At 37.6% G+C, this 21,583-nt stretch overlaps 1 protein-coding gene across 4 annotated transcripts in view; it reads left to right on the top strand.

Annotated features, from left to right (window-relative positions):
• The window catches only part of LOC128987765 (uncharacterized), a 178,766-nt gene that overhangs the window by 3,868 nt on the left and 153,315 nt on the right, over window positions 1-21,583 (top strand). Inside the window, exon 1 of one of the 4 annotated variants that reach the window (XM_054408783.1) lies at window positions 15,199-15,249. The exons of the other annotated variants lie outside the window; for them this stretch is intronic. The gene's annotated coding sequence lies outside the window, so the exon portion shown is untranslated. Of the gene's footprint in view, window positions 1-15,198; window positions 15,250-21,583 lie in introns of those variants that run through there. 4 annotated transcript variants of the gene reach the window in all.

Genomic DNA, 21,583 nt, shown 5'->3' with positions numbered 1-21,583 from the left:
TGAAGTCTAGGGGATACGATGTTATTTACAAAAGAAATGAAATAGCTTGATAATTGTAAAAACAATATACTGTATTGTACGGAAGGAAACAAATATTGGTGTATTATTTATATAAAAACCCAAGTATAAATCGGTATGTCTTTTAGTTAAAATAACAATTAATATTAATTTTCTGAATGAGTGTTTCCTGACATTTTTGTGTGTGTTTAATGAACACACCGTTGCCGTAGTTTTGACTAACGTAGCAGAAGAAGCAGGTTGATGTTTGCTTCTCCAGACGCAATGTTTTCTTTGGCATCGTCTCTAGCGTCGGTCACTTATGAACCCATGAATCACGTGACGTTCTAATAGTCCAGGAGCTGAGGGGGTTTGAGCATGCATAAAAGTAGTACGCAATGTTATTGCTGATTATTGTAATATGGACTGTGGTGATAAAAATTACGTATGTCGCCTATTTCAAAAGTGGTCGATAAGGTGGGGGGCAGGGGGCAAACATGGCGGTTTGCGCTATGCGTTAAAACGCTGATAGTTCGAGAACGGTAAAAGATAGAACATCGGTTAAAACGTCGTTGTAATTCTAAAAATATGGACAACAATAATGGTTATTGGGTCCGAGGTCGTATCTCTATAAATAAACAACTTATAGTATAAAATATGTAAAAATGGACTTTTCGTGTAGTTTTTTTTAGCGAAAGTAGAATTAATTTGTGAGTGTCGCAAAGAAGTAATATCAAATATCTTTGCTGATAGTTGTAGTATGGACTGTAGTGATAAAAAATACGCATGTCGCCTACTTTTCAGGTGGTCGAGAACTTGGGGGGAGGGGGGCAAAGTTGGCGGAACGCGCTATGCATCGAAACGACTGTAGCTCGAGAACGGTACGAGATAGGACATCGCTTAAAACGTAGTTTTAATCCAAAAAATATCACCAATAGAAAAGGTCATAGGGTAAAAAGTTGTATCTTAACTAATAAAAAAGTTATAACAATAATAAGTTTAACAAAATCTACATCGTACAGCTATTTTTTTCGAAAATCGTATGGATTGTTGACAAATAATAGTGTAATTACTTAATTACTCGGCTAAATATTAACTAGATGCATTTTCTTATAAGAAAAAAAAAAATATCATTACGAATACATTTGGTTTAAAATGTAAAACACGGCCTCCAAACGCCTTGGGGTTCGTTCGTCCTATCATAATTGCATAATTGCTGGGCAGTGCTACTGATATCGGCACAACTGTTAATCCCCCCAAAGTTCATTGCCTTCCAATAACTCAGTGATATCGGGGTTGTGAAAGTGTTTGTACTGTTTAATACTACTGACATTTATTGTGTTTTATTTATACAAATAACATTCTTTTATAAATTTTAATAGTTATTTAAATATTTTAAATTTCAATACATTTTATTTTAAGTTGCTTACGTTTTTTTTTTAATTGTGTGTGGCTGTTTTTTTATATACGTTTGTTCTTAGTGACTTGTGGATTAGGCAATTTTAAAGTAGAATTTCACCAACTTACAAAAGTTGCATATAACTATTTCATCGACTACAGGTATGTGACTATTACTATTGTACGTGTACAAAAGGTGCTGTATTTAGTCCATTTTCAACACCCTAATATGGTTACAATCTGAATAGGTACTTCGTGATATATTTCTTGACATGGCATTCTTAGTGACCTCTACAAAAAAGAAAAAAGATTTTGATTTCAAATTATGCTTGATTTGTCAAGAGATTAGTGAAGATGTTTTGGTTGCAAACCCCAAAGCCTAAAGTTTAACTAGAATTAAACTAGCTAGCATTCGTCGAAAGGATATTATTTCTCTTGTTTTTGAAAATTTTGAGGAGGATCAATCGATGTACAAGTACCATCGTATTACAGGTGCTAAGAGAAATTAAAAAGGTACCTATTTAAATTCAACAAATAATATGAACAACCAGTGTAATTGTTATGGATAGAATGAAGAGATTTGCCGTATTTTTTAATATAAGGTATTTACTTTTGTAGTAATGTTTTTTTTTATTTCATATAACTGTATTGAATAAGAATCTGTTACATAATCATATTGTAATAACCTACAACATTATAATAATTAAAATTTGATTTGTAGTGGTAGTCTGTATTATGCATTTGGTTGCGGCGAAACCCCAAGTATTATATGTAGTTTGGAGGCCGTGTTTTACATTTTAAACCAAATGTATTCGTAATAATACCGGGTGTACACAAAAGAAGTAAACAACTTTGTACGTTAATATAACAAAAACTACGTGTTCGACATCGCTGTGGTTGGTATCAATGTGTTGGAAAACACCTCAAGTTTTGTTCCACACAGCTGACTGTTGTCAACAATGCCAACAATGTGGCAAAAGTAGTCGTTTAGTGATTTCGTTGAAAATGGTCAATACTCTTACAGAAAAGTCGTTTTGTGTCCTGGAGTTTGAAAGAACTCGATCTGCTACCACTGTTCAGCGTCGTTTTCGGACACGATATCATAGAGACCCTCCAAATAGGAAATCAATCTACGATTGGCATCGGAAATTCAAGGCCACGGGTTGCATAAGAAAAGGAAAGAGCTCTGGAAGACCAGCGACGTCTGATGCTCAGGTTGAGTTAGTCCGTGCAACTGTTGTACACACTCCGAGGAAATCAACGCGGAAGATGAGTATGGAGCTTCAAATGCCGCATTCCACGATTTGGAAGGTTTTGAGAAAACGTCTGAAGATGTTTCCGTACAAACTGCAGTTGTTGCAAAGTCTGAACGATGGCGACAAAGTGAAACGCTTTGAGTTTTGTAGTGATCTGCAGGAACTGCAGGAAGAAGATGGTTTCTATGAAAGACTCATTTTTGGCGACGAATCAACGTTCCACATAAGTGGTAAAGTAAACAGACACAATGTAAGAATTTGGGGGACCGAAAATCCTCGAGAGTCTGTTGAACATGAGAGAGACTCACCTAAGCTGAACGTATTTTGTGCTGTATCAAAGAAGAAGGTGTATGGTCCATTTTTCTTTCAAGAAGCAACCGTCAGAGGAAATGCTTACTTAGACATGCTGAGTGAATGGTTGATGCCTCAACTCGAGGAAGACAGTGAAGACTTTGTTTGGGTGCAAGATGGTGCACCGCCACACTGGCTGCACGATGTAAGAGACTACCTTGACGAGAGTCTACCGCAGCGCTGGATTGGCCGTGCTGCTGACGACAACTTACACCTCTTACGTTGGCCTCCACGAAGCCCGGACTTAACCCCGTGTGATTTTTTTTGTGGGGTTATGTGAAAGACAGAGTTTTTGTTCCTCCTTTGCCGTTGACTCTTTTGGAGCTCAGGAATCGCATTACTGCTGCAGTACAAAGTGTTAATGAAGCCACTCTTCAAAAGGTTTGGTCAGAATTTGATTTTAGAATAGATGTCTGCAAAGCAAGCCGAGGTTCACATATTGAGCACTTATAGTATATAGGAAAAAACTTGAGGTTTTTCTCTTTCTAATGGTGTATGTTAGTCTTTATAAGTTAGTAAAACTTCGCTATAATTTTAAAACAAAGTTGTTTACTTCTTTTGTGTACACCCGGTATATTTTTTTCTTATAAGAAAATGCATCTAGTTAATATTTAGCCGAGTAATTAAGTAATTACACTATTATTTATCAACAATCCATACAATTTTCGAAAAAAATAGCTGTACGATGTAGATTTTGTTAAACTTATTATTGTTATAACTTTTTTATTAGTTAAGATACAACTTTTTACCCTATGACCTTTTCTATTGGTAATATTTGTTGAATTAAAACTACGTTTTAGCCGATGTCCTATCTTGTACCGTTCTCGAGCTACAGTCGTTTCGATGCATAGCGCGTTCCGCCATCTTTGCCCCCCTCCCCCCAAGTTCTCGACCACCTGAAAAGTAGGCGACATGCGTATTTTTTATCACCACAGTCCATACTACAACTATCAGCAAAGATATTTGATATTACTTCTTTGCGACACTCACAAATTAATTCTACTTTCGGTAAAAAAAACTACACGAAAAGTCCATTTTTACATATTTTATACTATAACTTGTTTATTTATAGAGATACGACCCCGGACCCAATAACCATTATTCTTGTCCATATTTTTAAGTTTAAGTCCATAAGTTTGGCCAAATTCATGTAGACCTCCGGAAATAAAACGCGACGATGTATGTGGGCGAAGGGGCGGAGCCGATCATTATGCAACTGTTTGGCAACAGCTTGCAGCTGTAGTGTGGAAATGTGTCTGTACCAAGGGTCAAGGCAAGGTGGTGTCTGGGGTTATGTTGTTATCGTGATTACGTTACCTTTCATATTGCTCCTTGAAATCAGTGCCACAGACAAGTGGAATACATCGATGCCCCTTATATATACACACACGTGAGTTTTTTAGCGAATTTCCCTATAGGGAAGTAGCTATTACCGTAGGTGGCATGGTAAGACCTAGACCCGGGACCGATTTACTTTTTCATTTTGATGTCCCCAGAGGCCAAAAACACCATTCGTTCAAATTTTTATATATGTATATATATATATATATATATATATATACAGGATGACAAAAAAGTATGGAAACGGTTTAATATCTTTTTAACTATGTCCGTTAGAAAATTCAGACCTTTCACATCAACTTACATGTATGAAAACTACTTTTTCCAAGCATTGTCATTTTTTTACCTCTACCAGGGGACGACCCATGAGGAGTAGGTACATAATCTTTAATGTAAGCATAGGTTGATATGCACATCATTTTAAAGGATTAGTCAAGTGGAGTTCATTGCCGGAAACCGCGTCAAAAAAGGTTAATCCGTTAAAAAATGGCAGCTGTCCAAAGTTCTTGTGAAATATACCTGCACAGGCCTTAGTATGGGAAAATACTCGTATTAAACATTAGCTTGAGAGCTTAAACTGTATTTTAAAGTCAACTAGGTCATAGAATAATAGTATTCAATCTTCAAAACAAATTTAACCGTGTTTCAGAATTCCCTGCTAAAGTTGACTAAGGGCGGGTTTCTGAGTCAGGTATTAGCGCTAGTCTTAGACTAAAGCTCATTTTAGTACTGGACTAAGAAAAATATCTTTCTGATTCGAGTACTTATAAGTCAGCGACTAATCTTAGTCAAGAACTAGTTTTTAATTCTGAACTAAAGAAATTATGCTTTAGTCCACGGACTAAAATATGATAGATTTTAATCCTGCATATGGGTAGGATTAATTTTAGTCGTCCACTTTTAACCTAAGCCATTTTTGTGTGTTAAAGTTGAAGGTGATTATAGATTACATTGATTATCATGATTTTTACCGTTTTCGTGGGCCGCGAATTCGTCGTGAGCGGGAAAACAATCCATTTGATGACTTTTAAGTGAGGATGAATTCAAGGATATGTATAGATTTTCAAAAAAACTCTGTGAGATAATAAAATATAAGAGAATAAAATAAAATAAAATACTAAATAGAGTTTTAAATAGTTTGTAAATATATTTGTAAATAGTTTAGGGTTTTATCTTGTGCAGACCTCATCCAGAGACCTTTTTCTCATAAAAGTTGTAATATTTCATTTCATACATTCATCATTTAGTATTAAGTTTCTTAAAATATGTTAATTTTGTTCAAACACCGCTTTATATTTTCCTTGTCTTAAATCACTCATCAGAAAGTCATCCAGATCTATAATGATAGGGCTGGCCTAGTATTCATTTTAACTTATTTATACAATTAACTTATTAAAAAAAAATAGGATGAAACACCAATCCTAACTTTAAAATTTTACGATACAACTAGTCTATAATAATAATAAAATATATTACAATGATAAATGAATTAAAACAGATATAACCTCAAAACCAAGGTTTGACTAGTGGTTTGACTGAGATCGTTGTTTTCATGTTTTGTTTACTTACTATTTCAGAGCAGTGGGCACATCAAACTGACAGTGTTGCCAGCACGGCAGCACAAATTACCCTACATTTCCCTTGAAAATCACGAGCTCTTTTAATCTCTGACTAAACTAAGTACCCGCGTTAAATTAGTCCGTGTGTCCTTAATCCTTGACTCAGAAAGTGAATTTTTAGTACATGACTAATTTTAATCCATGACTAGCCTAGTTCTGGACTTATAAATCCCTGACTCAGAAACCCGCCCTAAGAGTATTTACCAATACTAAGGTCTCTGCAGGTATATTCCGCAAGAACTTTAAACAGCCGCCATTTTGTAACGGATGAACCTTTTTTGACGCGGTTTCCGGCAATGAACTCCACTTGACCAGACCTTTAAAATTATGTGCATATCAACCTATGCTTACATTAAAGATTATGTATCTACTCCTCGTGGGCCGTCCCCTGGTGAAGGTCAAATTATGGCAATGATTGCAAAAAGTAGTTTTCATACATATAAGTTGATGTGAAAGGTTTGAATTTTCTAACAAATTTAGTTAAAAAGATATTAAACCGTTTCCAGACTTTTTTGTCACCCTGTATGTGTCCGTGAACACGATAACTTGAGTAATTTTTGTCCGATTTTGATGAATTTTGGTTTAAAGGTATAAAGTGGGATAAACTTGAATGAGTTCGCGAACCAGCATGATCGGACCATGGGAACGCGGTTTTACGGGGGGTTTTATGGGGTAAAAATTGGTTTTTCTCAATTTTGACCCTCAAAACACAAAATTTCCCAATTTCTCTTTACACCTTTTTAAAGAGCTTAAAAAAACAAATAATTTGGTATATCAAGGTATTTTTGTTCGGTTATTGGTAACGGAGAAAATTAAAAAAATTGTAAATTTAAAATTCCCATCTTATTCTTATGGAGAATATTGTAAAATATTGTAGTTTGCTTGTTTATGGATATATTTTGATCAAACTTGGCAAATTTATTTATTTTATAGTAAGCTATCAATATTTTACTAAAAACACACTACTTTATTAGTTTCCTTGTAGCAGCAAACCTAGGTACTCGTTAAACCTAATGTTATTTAAATAGATCAATTGAAAATCAATTCGGCCAAATGGAAATTCGCTTAGACGGCAGGTTTGCTGCGGCGGGGGTATTTTACTTGTAACAAGACGTCCAAGTTACAAGGCAGCAATATTTTTCGAGTCTTTAGTCTAAACAATTCGCAGTCTAAATTGTTGTTTTGACCCTTGAAACTTACAGAGGCAATAAATAGCAACATATAGCGGACTTTCTCGTCTTGGGAAGCCACAGTCACATATTATCAGCATTCATTTGCCTCAGATGTACTGTGTACTGTATCTGCTGCCGAATACAGTGTCCTCGCGTCTGGAACTGAAAATTACGTTAAGTGAAACAGAGTAGCCTACTGTATTGAGTTTGAGTGTAGACCAGTAAGTGGTTTAGTGACTGATACAGTATTTGTTCTCCAGACATCCGTTGTAAGGGGGAAATATAGAAAATCAAATCTGCCCCAAGGAAAACTTAGTCTGCACTTGTTGAAAACCTCACACTCGCATAGGACCTTCACTGAACATAAATCTGCTCAGTCTAGAAATTCTCTTTCCAGATTGCTCGCCAATTACTGGAGAATCATGCTCGTCCAACACAACCTGGATTGGATAACAATATTTTTCTTTGCCAGCCTGGCTAAGTTGCTCTTCTTCACTTTACTTCTCTGTTCACAGTTCAGATAAAACAGTAGATCTCACTTGGATAAGAGGAACTGATTTCGCTAAACGATTGAAACGTTTCTGTAACCCTATGTCAACGTTTCAATGTACGTATCTTACAATACAGGCACTAGCATTTTGTCCATAGGAACAGTATTTCATATTTTGTTCAGACCAATTTGAACTGCAGGATGTTAAGGAATTGGAATCGGAAGCCATCAAGCTATACCTAGCTTTGAATTTCGGTAACGTCAAAAAGGCCAGCTAATTATGCAATTCGTAAATATGAAATAACTTAGTTTGGTTCGTCAAATGAAATCTACATATTTCCACTGACCTTTTGTCGAACTTAATATTTCTTGCATGCCTAAAGAAGTAAATATTTTAGTTTTGAACACCTAGAGACTGAGGATCAGAATGTATTCTCAACTACAGTTTTCTCCTGATGCAACACTTTGTGATTGCAATAACCAGTAATTGAGGTCAACAGATCAGCTGATTGTGTCAACAGAAACATAGATTACAAACATTTGCATCCAGGTTAGTGACGCGCCATCAGCACATCAGCAATCAACATAAAACATAACCATTACCACATCACATCGCCATCGCCATCGCCACGCCATAACGGCCTTCCCTCGGCAGTGTTGCCAACTCTCTCTGTCTCGCGTGACTCATCGCTGTTTCATATGTATAAACATGCATACTGGCTTTTTGTATCAATTACACACATCTAGATTTCTCACGCTATTTAACCTTGTTGTACTGCATTGTATCATTCGAATCGCGTTATAACATTTTTCATGTAATATAAATAACTCTTAGCACTTTCTATTTCTCGATTTGTTGACTACGGTATTTAAAATTAATTATGATGAATACATTTGTTTGTGTTTGCTTAATTTATATTTCTGATCAAGGTTTGGTATTTCCCTAAACCCACATTGTTGCTCCACCCCTGCTAGAACTAGTAAACACGCGGTCTACGGTCTATCAAGCGGGTCACAGATAAGGGTCTGGACCGGTTTTTGTCAATGGGACCTGTCCTCCGCCCAAGTTTCACACGTGCGGGTCTAAAAGGCCCCATTGAACCCTCATCCCTCGATCTAACGTTTCTGGAGCAAGTGCTGCTTTGTTCCGCGTCGCCCCTTGTAAGACGTTTATAAAAGCGTCTTTTAGATGTTCTCACGGATTCAACCGTCACCGGATTGCATCTATGTTATACACAGCATGTCGTTAGTTATTTTGTTAGCTTCATTATAAACATTGGAATGTCAATGAGGTGGATAGTAGCAACAACAGAAGATGGGTGTCGTAAGAGGGAACGGAGTCAGCGGTGGCCCTAACGTCGAGCCTGTCCCAAGATCTTTTAGGACGGATAGAATGAATATGGATTGTAAGACAGACATCGGCAATTCCAAATGGCTGTAGGTTATTCCAAGTGCACCGACCCTTATAAATAGGTACTGCGATTTCACGAATGAGTGCTAGGTCCTTCCTATAAAAAGCATAGAGAGCGGCGCTGTCCAAGGCTCTAGGACGACTTTCATGGGATTTTGAACGGTTGACAACTGTTCACCATTACAGGGTCTCCACAAATTATACCGTTGCCGAATCTTGATCACTGATTCGACTTTTCCTGAATATATTTAGGTGTTTGTGTTAATGTATTTATGTTATGTTATGTATTTAGGGGTTCTTTTCCTTTCCAGTCGAACAATGCCGTCTATGATATTTTATGCTACGTAATAGTTGTCACCTATTCATGTTTGCTGGAGGTGATTCGACAATAATTATTGAATCTTGAATTAATGGTATTCCACATTGTGTTGTTGTTTGTACAACATTGCCTATAAACTCCACAGTGACAGTGGCGTCATGCTGACATGCCGTGTTGGAGGTTGGAGAAGCTAGTAGTTTCACCATCACCCACGCCTCCCCACACACATTCTTCGCAGATCTGTGACTCGCAGCTCCAGGACAATCGTCGATCGTTCTCCAGCTCCAGCGGGGTCGTGCAGGGATCGTGATTGTGTAACTTGCCAACCTGCTTTCCCTGCCCTTTCCCCCGTCAGGTGATGTACTTTTACCCGCGGCCGCGAACTGATCAACTGGAGCTCTGCAAATACAAGTCTTGCACTTGCAGCTGGTTAGGGACTGACGTTATTGAGCCTTATAATGTCTCTAAATGTAATTACTTTTGTTATTTTTTATGTAACCTCCCACAGTGTATTTTAAAGCAAAGAGGCTGAATGAATGATTTGAAAACCTTTATTTGAATAAGGTTGGTTGTTCCTTCAATCAGGACCACTTAAGTCCCAATGATCAAGCTGTGTCCAATTTCGAAACATAAAAGAAAAAAAGACTTTTCCCCTCTATTCAGTCCAGGCTATGCTATAGAGAATGAATTGAGTATATTTACCAGAAGTGTATTGTATTATAGGCTGTACAGTTTAGATGTAGGCATATCATCGGATGTTTATTGAATTCGGATGGATAGGTATTAAAATAACAGTTTATCAAAAGCTTGTGAACGTATATTTTAAAAACATGTAGTTCACAATTTTAACGTTTACCTGTTTACCTAATCCTAATCATTTATTGTAAAAACAGAGTAGCTGTGACTATTAGATACAGAAGTATTGTATCAATAGTAAAGCTTTTAGCGTATATAAAACATGTTAGTCAATGCCATTAGCTTTGACTATTGATACTCAATAATAAATGACAATAACTAAAGATATTTCTTGCGTGGTGCAAATGTTTGACATTGATTGACCCTGACAGACTCCAATCAAAACCAATGTGTACAAAGCAAATGGATATTTGCGATATTTGTTGTTTGTATAGTAGTTTTGTACATCAAATTGCTGCAGTGCTATTTCCTTCACAGAAAATACTGTATAATAACTCAAAGTGTTTCGTCTACCTTAGTTTTTACTATGATTTTGTCAACAATAAAGCTATCTATTAGTGTTGTTTTTTACAGCTGATCGTAGTCGTAGTATCTTTAATTGTTGCTAACCTATTTCCAAGCGTACACGGATTACGTGCATAATAATAGCACGCTGTTTTGTTTGAATAAGGTGTGTAACAAATTAAAAACTGTGTGGCAAAGTAAGTAATGAAGCAATTAGTAGCTTTCTTTAACTATAATCAGTGCAAGGAAGCCCACTTATTTGGGTGACTGTAGGAAAATATTTAAACTCCCTCCACATACAATATAGCTATTTACCTTACAAGTGTAGTAAGAGCGTTTTTACATCACGCAGGTGAATGTTGTGCAACGAGCGGAAGCGAGTTGCATAATTTACCGAAGTGATGTAAACACGCTCTTGCGTAACGTGTAACATACAAGATTTTACCTGACCCGACAATATACAGGAGGTTACGAACAATATTTTTCATTATCCATTTCACTCATCTTCTAACAGTAACGCTCATTTACAAACAAAACCTAGGTTAGGAAAATTCTTCAAACACATAACAATAAAATTCAAGCGCACAGCTGATTTCTAGCGTTGAACGTCGTTGGCTCCATAGAGGTATATTTTTTTACCTAACCCGCCATGTTAAACTTCCCTATCACAAGCGTGATGTATATAACTTCGTTACTTCTCGAGTGATGTAAAGTTGAAAAAAACTCACTCGGTGATGTAATAAAACCCATTTAAATAACATTGAGTGCTTAACTTAAATATTTTACCACATCTAACTCCAATAAATATAATATAACCCACTACTTTTTCAAACACGTTGTTGGTATAAGTTTACACAAACAAATTATTGTAGAATTGTTTGTAAAGTAAGATTAGTTCTATTTGAGGGTCCAATCTGTATTACAAATTTGATTGTTTTTCAATTTACATGGTTCGCTTAATTAGTCGTTACTTCTAGCATGCGAAAGATTTCCCGGATTGTCCCGGAATGGTAACGATTGCTTGTTTGTTTGTGGTGAACCTGCATAACCTCAACAGTCAACACCAGCTGCAGACATGGAAGGTATAATTACATAGCCCCTGGCAAGGTCGCTAATGTCGCTGACTTGTTGTCTTTGGCTGGGAAGTGACATCCAATCTTCTGCCTCCACGTTGTGTTTTATTTCAAAAGATCGTATTCATCTTTCCTATATCTTTTTCTAATAGCTTCGTCATTATGGTACCGACTTTGTACGCCTTGAACATGACTGGCTGGTTTAAGGAACTAAATAATGCGGTTTTATTCGTCAAGAAAATATTGTAATAATAGACACTACTTTGTGCAATACTATAGAGTTTATGTCAGCAAAAACTTCGTATGACGTTTTCCGAAAATTATTTATGTCTGATTGATAAGTTGTTCGTGTAGCTATTTGGTGATCTGATCTACAATCGTAGTTGGTGGTAGTGTTTCCAAGTTGTTTGTTTTTTAAACTAATGCCTAGAAATCACTTACGACGAGTATATAGCTAGGTAGCTGAGAGGTTATGGTGTTCGTCTAGTGATCTAAAGGTCGCCGGTTCGATCCTGAGAAAGGCTATGAGATTTTTGATGGTACGAAACTGGACTCACCTGTCCATGTTCTTTGGTCTAGCTAAAGTGATCTTTGGTCTTGGCTAATGAAACATCAGACCTTAGTATAAAGCTACACAAGACATTTCACTTAAATTACATCCATCTTTCAAAAATAACATAGGTAAAACTTATATAGTTGTGATGTACAGTAATTGACAACACCCTACAGTTTGCTATGGTGTCGATTCCCGAAAGATAAGCCTAAGTGTATGTTAAGACATGACATGGCCTACACAGTCGTGTTATATGGTAGAAGTTGATATGTTCTTTGGATGATGGATTAGATAAAGCATACAGTTAAGGTGCACAGTAGTATGGGTTTGATAAACTAATGGTCAGCCATGGCATACAGTCGTATTACATGACAGAAGCTGCAGGATTGTTTAGAGCCGATGTGTGAAGATTGCCTTCAGGCATGATGTACAGTAGTTGGCAATACCCTACAGTTATGGTGACTGATAGATTTGTTGAAGCGTATACGTGTATATGGCCTACAATCAATGTCGACGGTAGATGGTGTAGAGGTCCTGTTACGCAGCTGCCGCAGGCCAAGACCCGTTACTGTTGCGACACTGGCTGCTGGAGCTCAGACGAGAGTCGTCTTCATCTTTCAGAGCAATCTTCATGCGGGATTCAAATTGTCCACCATTTTGTCAGCTTGCACAGTTACCCATAAGTGAATAACTGTTTTAGTGTTGTCATTGACTTTTGGATGCTGAAGTAGACATTCTATAGACTATATGGATCAGCTGAAGCCTATTTTTCATTCGAAAAAAAACTTTGTTGAATAAGCCATTCACAAAGTGTGTGACGCTCTTAATTCTAGTTACTCAACTATGTTTTGTTACTGTTATACTTGATGAGTCATTAAATGTGTTATAGTCTAAAATAAGTTGACCTTTAAGTTTGCCTTGGTTTAGTTGACATATTCGAAATCAGTAATTTATATCATAGCGCACTCTGGCAGTGCTTTAATTAGTTTACTTCATTTTTATTGTAAACCGTTCAACAACTTTAAGCATGTTTTAGAATTTCTAGTTGTATACATAGTCTAAAGTCTTGTATTTGAGTCACTATGCCCTAAATATAAATGTGACACTTGCCGGTTTTTAATACTACGAAGAGTATTATTTGTAATTACATTAGTGTACAGTTAGTATTGTAAAATACTTTTAGTTCTGTGTCGTTCGTATATATTTTTAAAGACTGGCAGTGTATACGGCACTATAAATGTCTGACCTTAGAGCTGTGATCAACGAAATGTCCAATGTTAATAGTAAAAAAATGTATAACTTAACTTACCTATGTTTTCAATTTCTTTACTTTCAATCTGCTGTCTGGTATTTACCCTTTTAAAGCCAAATCATTACGTAGTAAGCGTTTAATTAAATGTATGTATACACTTAATTAATACCACACAATGTATGCTTTCTAATTGAAGTTTAAATTATTCGTTGAATAAACTTTTACGGATTTGAAGTTAAGTTAAATATTTAAGCTTTAGGTTTTAGATATTAAAATTGTTCAGTTGTTGTTGGTTTATAAGGAAGAATATTTACAGAACCTTTTTGGTACTCTTCACCTGTAGATTTCCTCAGTGTAATTCTCATATTGTGACAAAGCGTAAATGATAGAACGGCAAACAAATGATGATACACAGTTTGTGTTTGTTTGACGAACTTGCAGTGGATGAGTTCGGCACCAACGATCACATAAGACCAATTCGGCACTGATGAAATTGAAAATGAATCATCATTCGTGAATACCAAATACTTCTTAAACAACGAGTATATTTCACAATAATTAATTAGCACAATTTTAGTTTTATTACAAAAGGTTCCACAGTTTAAAAAGTGGCGGTCCTCTTCTGAAAAATAGGTACCCAATTTCTCACTTAAGAGCTATTTGTATACCTATGTTTGTTACAGATAACAGATCAAATTAATATTATTATATAACTATGTATTAATCGTGTGATAACACATCCAACACGTTCCTATTAAAATAATCTGGTTGCAGATAAAGAAAAAAAAAACAAAAAAACCTACGTTCGTCTTTGTTGCACAATTACTATAACCAACCAGTTATTAAGTACAATCATAGACTAAGCAACACAAGGTACAATGTACCAAAATATACTCTATGTATAATCTTGGCATAGTGTAAACTACTGTACCATCTAGTTCGCAATACATCGACACTGCATTATAGAACTGTTATGGTGTTGTAGGACACATCAATACCACTGGTTACTACTCGTGTAATTGTGATCAAAGCGACAACTACTCGTATAACTATGATCATCAATACACACACTATGTATCTCACGGACCAACCGGTGTGATTGTGGTTATGTACAGACCAATTGCTTTGAATAATACGGTATACAATTGGTAGCTTTGCCCGTGCTTTGCAACGGGTTAAGCGGTCGAAATACAATATATCAGGTATATTACATACAATGGCCCGCTACGAGTTGAGTACCTAGTTGAAAAAGCACGGTGGCAGTCACAACGACACAGTTCTTTCTTCTTTGGCGACCGGGTCGCTGCCAGCTGGGCCACTGTGACCCGATAGTGTGAAGGGCTACATCAATCCAATTCCAATTACACAGATCTAGTGGCTAACGGGTAGCTGCGACCTACCGAAAAGGTGGTCTAGCTAACCTAACCTAGCCGAAGTGTAGTCCCATTTTCGTTGGTGAAATAGTAAATAGTGGTGTATGATTTTCATGTATTCTAACCAATAACCATAAAACACTCGACAGGGGAAACAAAAACATCCCATAATTTATAACAATAGCCATAGGTAGGTCATAGACATAGACCACCAGACACGGTTAAGGTGAGGGAGACTGTTATCCTATTATTTAGTTAAGACAAAGAAATTGGCAACACTGCAAACCACAAGAGTTGCCAACTGTCCGGCGCGAGCCGAAACTATTGCCAACTGTGAAACAATAAATTATGGCAATGTCTTACAACGAAGGCTGCTCCTTGCCATTCCGTATGCAAATAACGTGAACAGAAAACGGGGTTACGCTGGAGGAGCCTTTGAATAAGGTAATGATAGGGCATCTTTTACATAAGTGTCTTGGCTGTATTTTGTGAAAATAGTTTATTTATTGTATATGAGTGAACAGTGAACCTAGTTTAACAGTAAATTAAAATAATTTGCAACTTTTACCGTCATTTAATACCACTTCCAATATTGATTTTTATGTATTTCTAGGTGATGCGCCGATTCTAAATTACCATCATTAAAGTCTCTCCTTGTCTTCGTAAATTTTATTTGGTAGAAATTGTGACGATCATTGGTAAAAATATACGATTGTTAATTCTAAACTCCATAGTTAATCGAAATAGACAGCGTGCCAACCAATGTAAATCTATGCGAATTAGTGATCGTGATTAACTTTTAAATAATAGTGTAAAACGTGAATGAAAAGTGTGATAGTAACCAACTTTCAAAATATTAAATAAACTCGGGGTAATTTTCCCATGAGCCCGACAGTTGTTTCCCAGTCTTGATTGGCTGCGGTTGCCTCTGTCGTGAGGTTCGGGCATTCCAACCGTGCTCTATATGCCCGCCTGTTAGCATATTAAAAGTGAAAACAAAACAAAATCAGAACAAAGAACAATGGTATGGAAATGACTGGGAAAGGACAAAACAATGGTGACATAATGACCTTCTGTAGTTGGGAAACAGTTCAGAGAGCAGGGCGCGGCTGTGACCTATGACCCCACTTATATGCGTGTGCGTGTATATGTGTGAGGGAGTTCGCCAGATGTCCTTGTCGTGTCCCCGCCACATTCCTCTCAGCTCTGACTCAGAGACCCGACCCTCAGGTCTTCAACCGCAACTTTGGTTTTGGTCCCCCGGGCTGGATTCGACCGGTTCACGCTATTTAAGTCTCCATTTGTTTAGCGAAATCGCGGAGAACCGGCAATGCTAGCTTGTGAGTCATTGAGTTGTATGAAGGATTCGTCGTTGAAACGTTGAGAGGATTCGTAGAATAATGTTGAGTCAGATCCGGGTTTGAGATATTCTAAGGATTCCTTTATTACATTCTCACATCAATGTGTCAAGTCTGAATAATGCAGAAAATCAGGAAATAATATTAAAGTTGACTTTCTATTTATGTGTTTAGGGTTGAACAATTAACAAAGCTAATTTTAGATTTAGCTAGACAAATTTAATTTCTCACATTGCAATAATTCGCGACAAACTACATTAAGCCCTGTACACACCGGAGCGATACTTTATCGCTAGAGTGGCGCGATACTATTCTTAGAATTTTATCTGCGATATTTGGGCGATAATATCGCAGCGAAAACAGGTGCTTCCACACCAAAGCGGGAAAGGGACGCGCGGGAAAGCCAGTACACCTCAGAGGGTGCGGTGGTTGTGAGACTCTCTAGTTGCAAAAGTGTTGTGTTATAGTTAGTGTTTGTATACTGTACTGTGTGTAAACTTAAAACTATGACATGGTCTGGATGAAGAAGAAGCTTTTCTGTTAACTAGCCGTGCTATTATAGAAGATGAGAGAGCATGGAAAATGTGGGTATACGACATAAATAAAGAACGGCTGCGATTTGGCGAGTACCATATACGCTCATGACCCAGTTAAGAAAAGATTAAACAAGATTCTACATATTCTGGAATTAATCAGGAATGTTTTGACGAGTTGCTGAGTTTGATTTCTGGCTTATTGAAAAGGAAAGTACCCACTACCGTGAAGCGAGTGCCGAAGAATGGCTAGCAATCACTTTAAGGTTTTTTTCCTAGGACGCTAGGCACGAGCTTGGGATTGTTTTTCACATTACTTCAGGCTAGACCTAGGGGTTGCGGCATAACCAGTTAGATAACATCCATTGGTGACTTGGCGGGGATCCAACCCGGGACCTTAGGGACTGAAGTCCCGCGCTCTAACCACTACGCCAGCTCGCTCCCCAATCACTTTAAGGTAAGACTGGTATGTAGATATATTTTTCAATGAGTTGACGGATCAATTAGCATTCCACCCACCTCCATTACCATTACCATTACCTACCATCTCTCTAGTTCGTCTAGTCTGACTAGCAAAACCTCTACAATATGCTGTGCTATAGCTAATACAATATTGTATGAACTATTAAATAGTAATTTGAATCATCATCAAACCAGTATTAAATACGTTATTCTGTCAGCAATCACCCAACATTGGATTTACGGCGGCACTGGAAAAACTATTGATAACTCAAATCAAATGTTTAAGTGTTAAAATAATTAATAAATCCAAGATGTCTGAATGTTTGGGAATTCTATTGTAAATTCTTCAGAAAAACGTAGTTTAATAACAAATAATGAAGACGAACCCTATTTTAAATTTCTAGTTGCTAAAACGTGATATAAATCATAGTGCATCGGGTATGTATAAACCACTTCAAGTAAATGTTCGGTGATACACGACATGTTGTTGTTGTTTTTACACGTACAGAGAAAAGACAAAACTGAGTAGTTCATCGTTTGGCCACATTGGTATCGCCGCGATACAGCGCTGCAAACAGTGCATGCAGCGTTACCGCGATACTATCGCTACGGTATCGCATTCGCCTCGGTATCGCGTATCGCGGTTCGCTCTGGTGTGTGCGGCTCCATAAGGCTCCATGGTATCGCACGGACCACTGGTATCGCAAGAGAATTTCCAAGAAAAAGTATCGCGCCCGCTCCAGTATCGCACGGAGTATCGCTCTGGTGTGTGCAGGGCTTTACGGATTTGTAAATTCCAAATATGAGGCATACTCCTTAGCCTTAGAGGACACTTCGCTCTCTGTAACCTTTTGACGCTCTATTCTTCAAGTAATTTGCTACCTACCTATTCCTTCCCATGGCAGTTGCCCAGTTGCACCGATGGTCAGCGGTGGCCCTAATCTCGAATGCCCAGTCTCACCGATGGTCCTTAGTATTATATTGTCTGTGCTTATAGGGTGATGCCCAGTTGCACCGGCGGTCAAGGATCCCTAACGCCCTCCCCTTCCATTAAAATGTTGTTAAACGTAGTTAGTACGGTAAACGGTTAGGTTAAGTTAGGTTTACAAAAAATGCAATTCAGTAAATATATTTCAAGACAAAGAGATAAACGTTTTAAGGCAAAATTATATGATTGAGTGAGTTGAAATCAGTCTATGTGTTTGTAATGTTTGTTTGTTACTCTTGACCCCGTAGCAATGAAAGGGTTAACTGATAGTTCCCTATATATGGTAAATATTTAGCTTAGACTATATACGATGAAACGTAAGAGAGGGGATAGGTATATAAAAAGCGTTCGAGGAGGGGAAGGAGCATCCAAGCGTGACAGATTGTTGACCGCCGGTGCAACAATCTACTGTATGTATAATAACTCCCACATCGATGGGTGCAACTGGGCACTCTTGGGAGGGAGGACTTTGTCGACCCTTGCAAATTCCTTTGACCATCTTTGTACCATATTTCAACTGGGCATCAGCCCTTCACATGTTGCAGAGCTGCGTTTCCAGAAGCTCCAGCATGCCACATTTGTCACGCGTCACGGCCATCGTCCACACGTGTCACGTCTTGTCACGTGACTTACACCTTGTCACTCTCAAGGTCACTGTCATTGTCACCTCTACGTCGCCGCCAGCTCTCTCTCGAGGAGCTTTGTCCCTACATGTTACCAAGAGAAAGAAGGTTGTACCGCAGGAAAAGGGGAAAGTAAACCATATTGCTTTCCAGTTTCCATTCTAAACCTAGTTTTATGGACAATTTTATGAGATTCATATGCGACACCAGTGTTAGCTTAGACGGAGATATGTGAAGAATGTGTTGAACAGTGTGCCAGCTTTGTCGCTTTCCAGTTTCCATCCTAATGATAGATTAGTAGATTGTATTAGATTCATTCGCGACAACACACCAGCGTGGATGATGATGTGTGAAGAATGAGTGTTGACCGTTGAGTAGAGATGCCAGCTTTGCTGCAGACTAGGTTCAACTGATTCATTTTCCGGGACCATTATTTATTATAGCCCGACTATTACACCAATGATGACACTTGGGCCGTGTTTTGAACCATCTTAAATTGTATGACTTTTTCGGATTGAACCGGCAACTTTATGATTAATATGCGAGCATTATATCCACTCAGCTAACCAGGTAGCAGATACAGCTCTCGTCAATGATAGTTTTCAACTCATCACCACAGACTCTCATTACCTTCACAACTTTACCCTGGAATTTAGCATAACAAACGGAGTAAGAGAGGCGTGTTCATCATCTTACCGCTATTTACTGTTCTTATCACTACATTCCTGGCAAAGCAAGTAGTAAACTTGAGATAACACTGTTTAACTGCAACTCCCACTCCTGCAACGGTCCAGATGAGCATGTTTGTTGTGTACCAACACCGTGTTGTACCGTATCTTCAAGAACTGGAAGATCATCTGTATCACAACCAGAAAAGTTAACCTGCTTGATTTATTCGTTCATTCATTTTAGATCGTGGAATGTCTCTAATGTCAATCACGTTATCTCGTCCACGCTTCCTGCTGTCAATCAGGTGGATGTTTTCACGGCCCACTTTATCATTGATTATCATACTAGACGAATGCATATTCTTTTCCTGCTACATTATTTTGCTCAAGGTTTGTCGTTAAAATTCAAGTAAACGGGTTGATAGTGAATTCGTTCACCAATATTGATGTATATTGTGACTACTAAATAGAATAATGAATCTTTACGGGAACTTTAAATAGAAACCGCTGGTCTTTCAAAGTGCCAGAGACAAGAGTGTAGAAGCGTTCATCCGAGACCACCGAGAAAAACCAGACGAGGCATAAACAGTAAAAACTCGCTCCGCGTCCATCGACCAACGACAAGTAGACATTTTCATTTTGTGTACAATAGTGCGCGCGGGTTAACTTGGTATCTGGAACTTCTGAGGAAAAAAGGTATAGTTGCTGAGTTCCTTGGTACCTTGTCCGGCCACCGATGATGTCCAGTAGGCATTTGATGTTGCTGTTATAGTACTCGACGCAAACGGTCAAACCTAAAATCTGGGACTTCTGCTTCCAACAGGTGGAACCGTGGACATTTGGAATTATTGCGTACAATTTCCGCATACTTTTGCACCATTTTTTTTTTAAAGTTGCATCAACATAATTGTAGTTTGCTAAATTCATGTAGAAGTTAAAATATATAGTCTATTTTATATCAATATAATGACACTGTACTGCTGTACGTTTCGTCAACACAGCAAGTCATAAACATTTTGAACGTAACTATCAGAAATCTGAAGGTTCAAGAGTAGGAAAGAAAAAAAAAACTATGCGTTCTAAACGTAAAGACATATCGAGCCAAGGGTTTGATATAAATAAACCTTTTGTAAATACATATGTATTCAAATAAAGGTAAAGAGTTTACTACTGCATAACACTGTTATTGTTGGCGGAACTAAGAATGCCATAAGTAGAAAGGTTAGTAACCTACCAGCGATGTATATGCTGTTGAACATATTAGGTATTGTCTTGGCTCGTTATCATCACCAAAGATAGGTTCTCGCATTACACAACCGCCATGTAACCACACAGGTTATGGTTAACCGCACAATACACCAGGGTGGAGAGGGAGGAGCTGTGGTGTCTGTTACGTCATCATCATTGTACAGCAATATGATCGATGACTAAACGAGTTGCCTCATTTATACAGGGTGATCGATTTATAAGTCACCAAATTTTCTTCGTAATAAAAAAAAACGGACGGACTATAATTAGCTATAAGAAGTTACCTCATACGGTTTGATTATATCAATCGAGGATTTTAGCGAATTAATCACCGATTAGGAAAACCATGGACCAGGAGAAACTATATTCAAATAATAAAACATAACAAAACATTTTATATTCATTGTCAATGGTATGTTGATACTTAAGTAGACATACCCATTTCTGAAACGGACGTAGTAATTTTCTACTCAAACATAAAACAGTGTTCACAAAGTTTGCTTGTTGCTGTTAAAATTCAATTTTTTCTCTCCACTCCTATTGTGAAAAGATTTAGTTTACTAATCCGTCCTTTCAACGTAGCTTTGGAGAAAAGACAAACAGTTAGACAAGAGGAGAACCAATAAAATATCAGTGAACACGGTTCACACGAGCAAAACCGCAGTCATCCGACTGGTCCCTCCCCACTTGAAGATAGAATAGGTCTGAAGTTTGACCAACAAGTACTTGAAATTGTTCATAGTCCTATACTTAAGTATACGTAAGGCTTCATTTATTAATTTCATTGGATTTTTAATTCAGGCCCTGATGATTGCCATAAAAACAAGTTTAGCTTCAAAACCCAGTCTGAACACCTTTACAGACCTTCGATAATCTCTCAGCACGTACGGGACATTTC

This window comes from Macrosteles quadrilineatus, unplaced genomic scaffold (genome assembly GCF_028750875.1).
Source record: "Macrosteles quadrilineatus isolate MER2022 unplaced genomic scaffold, UCM_ALF_1.0 Scaffold_2__2_contigs__length_208266976, whole genome shotgun sequence".
Taxonomy (NCBI): domain Eukaryota; kingdom Metazoa; phylum Arthropoda; class Insecta; order Hemiptera; family Cicadellidae; genus Macrosteles; species Macrosteles quadrilineatus.
The sequence above is the reverse complement of the archived record's forward strand: the minus strand, read 5'-3'. Positions and strand labels throughout refer to the sequence as shown.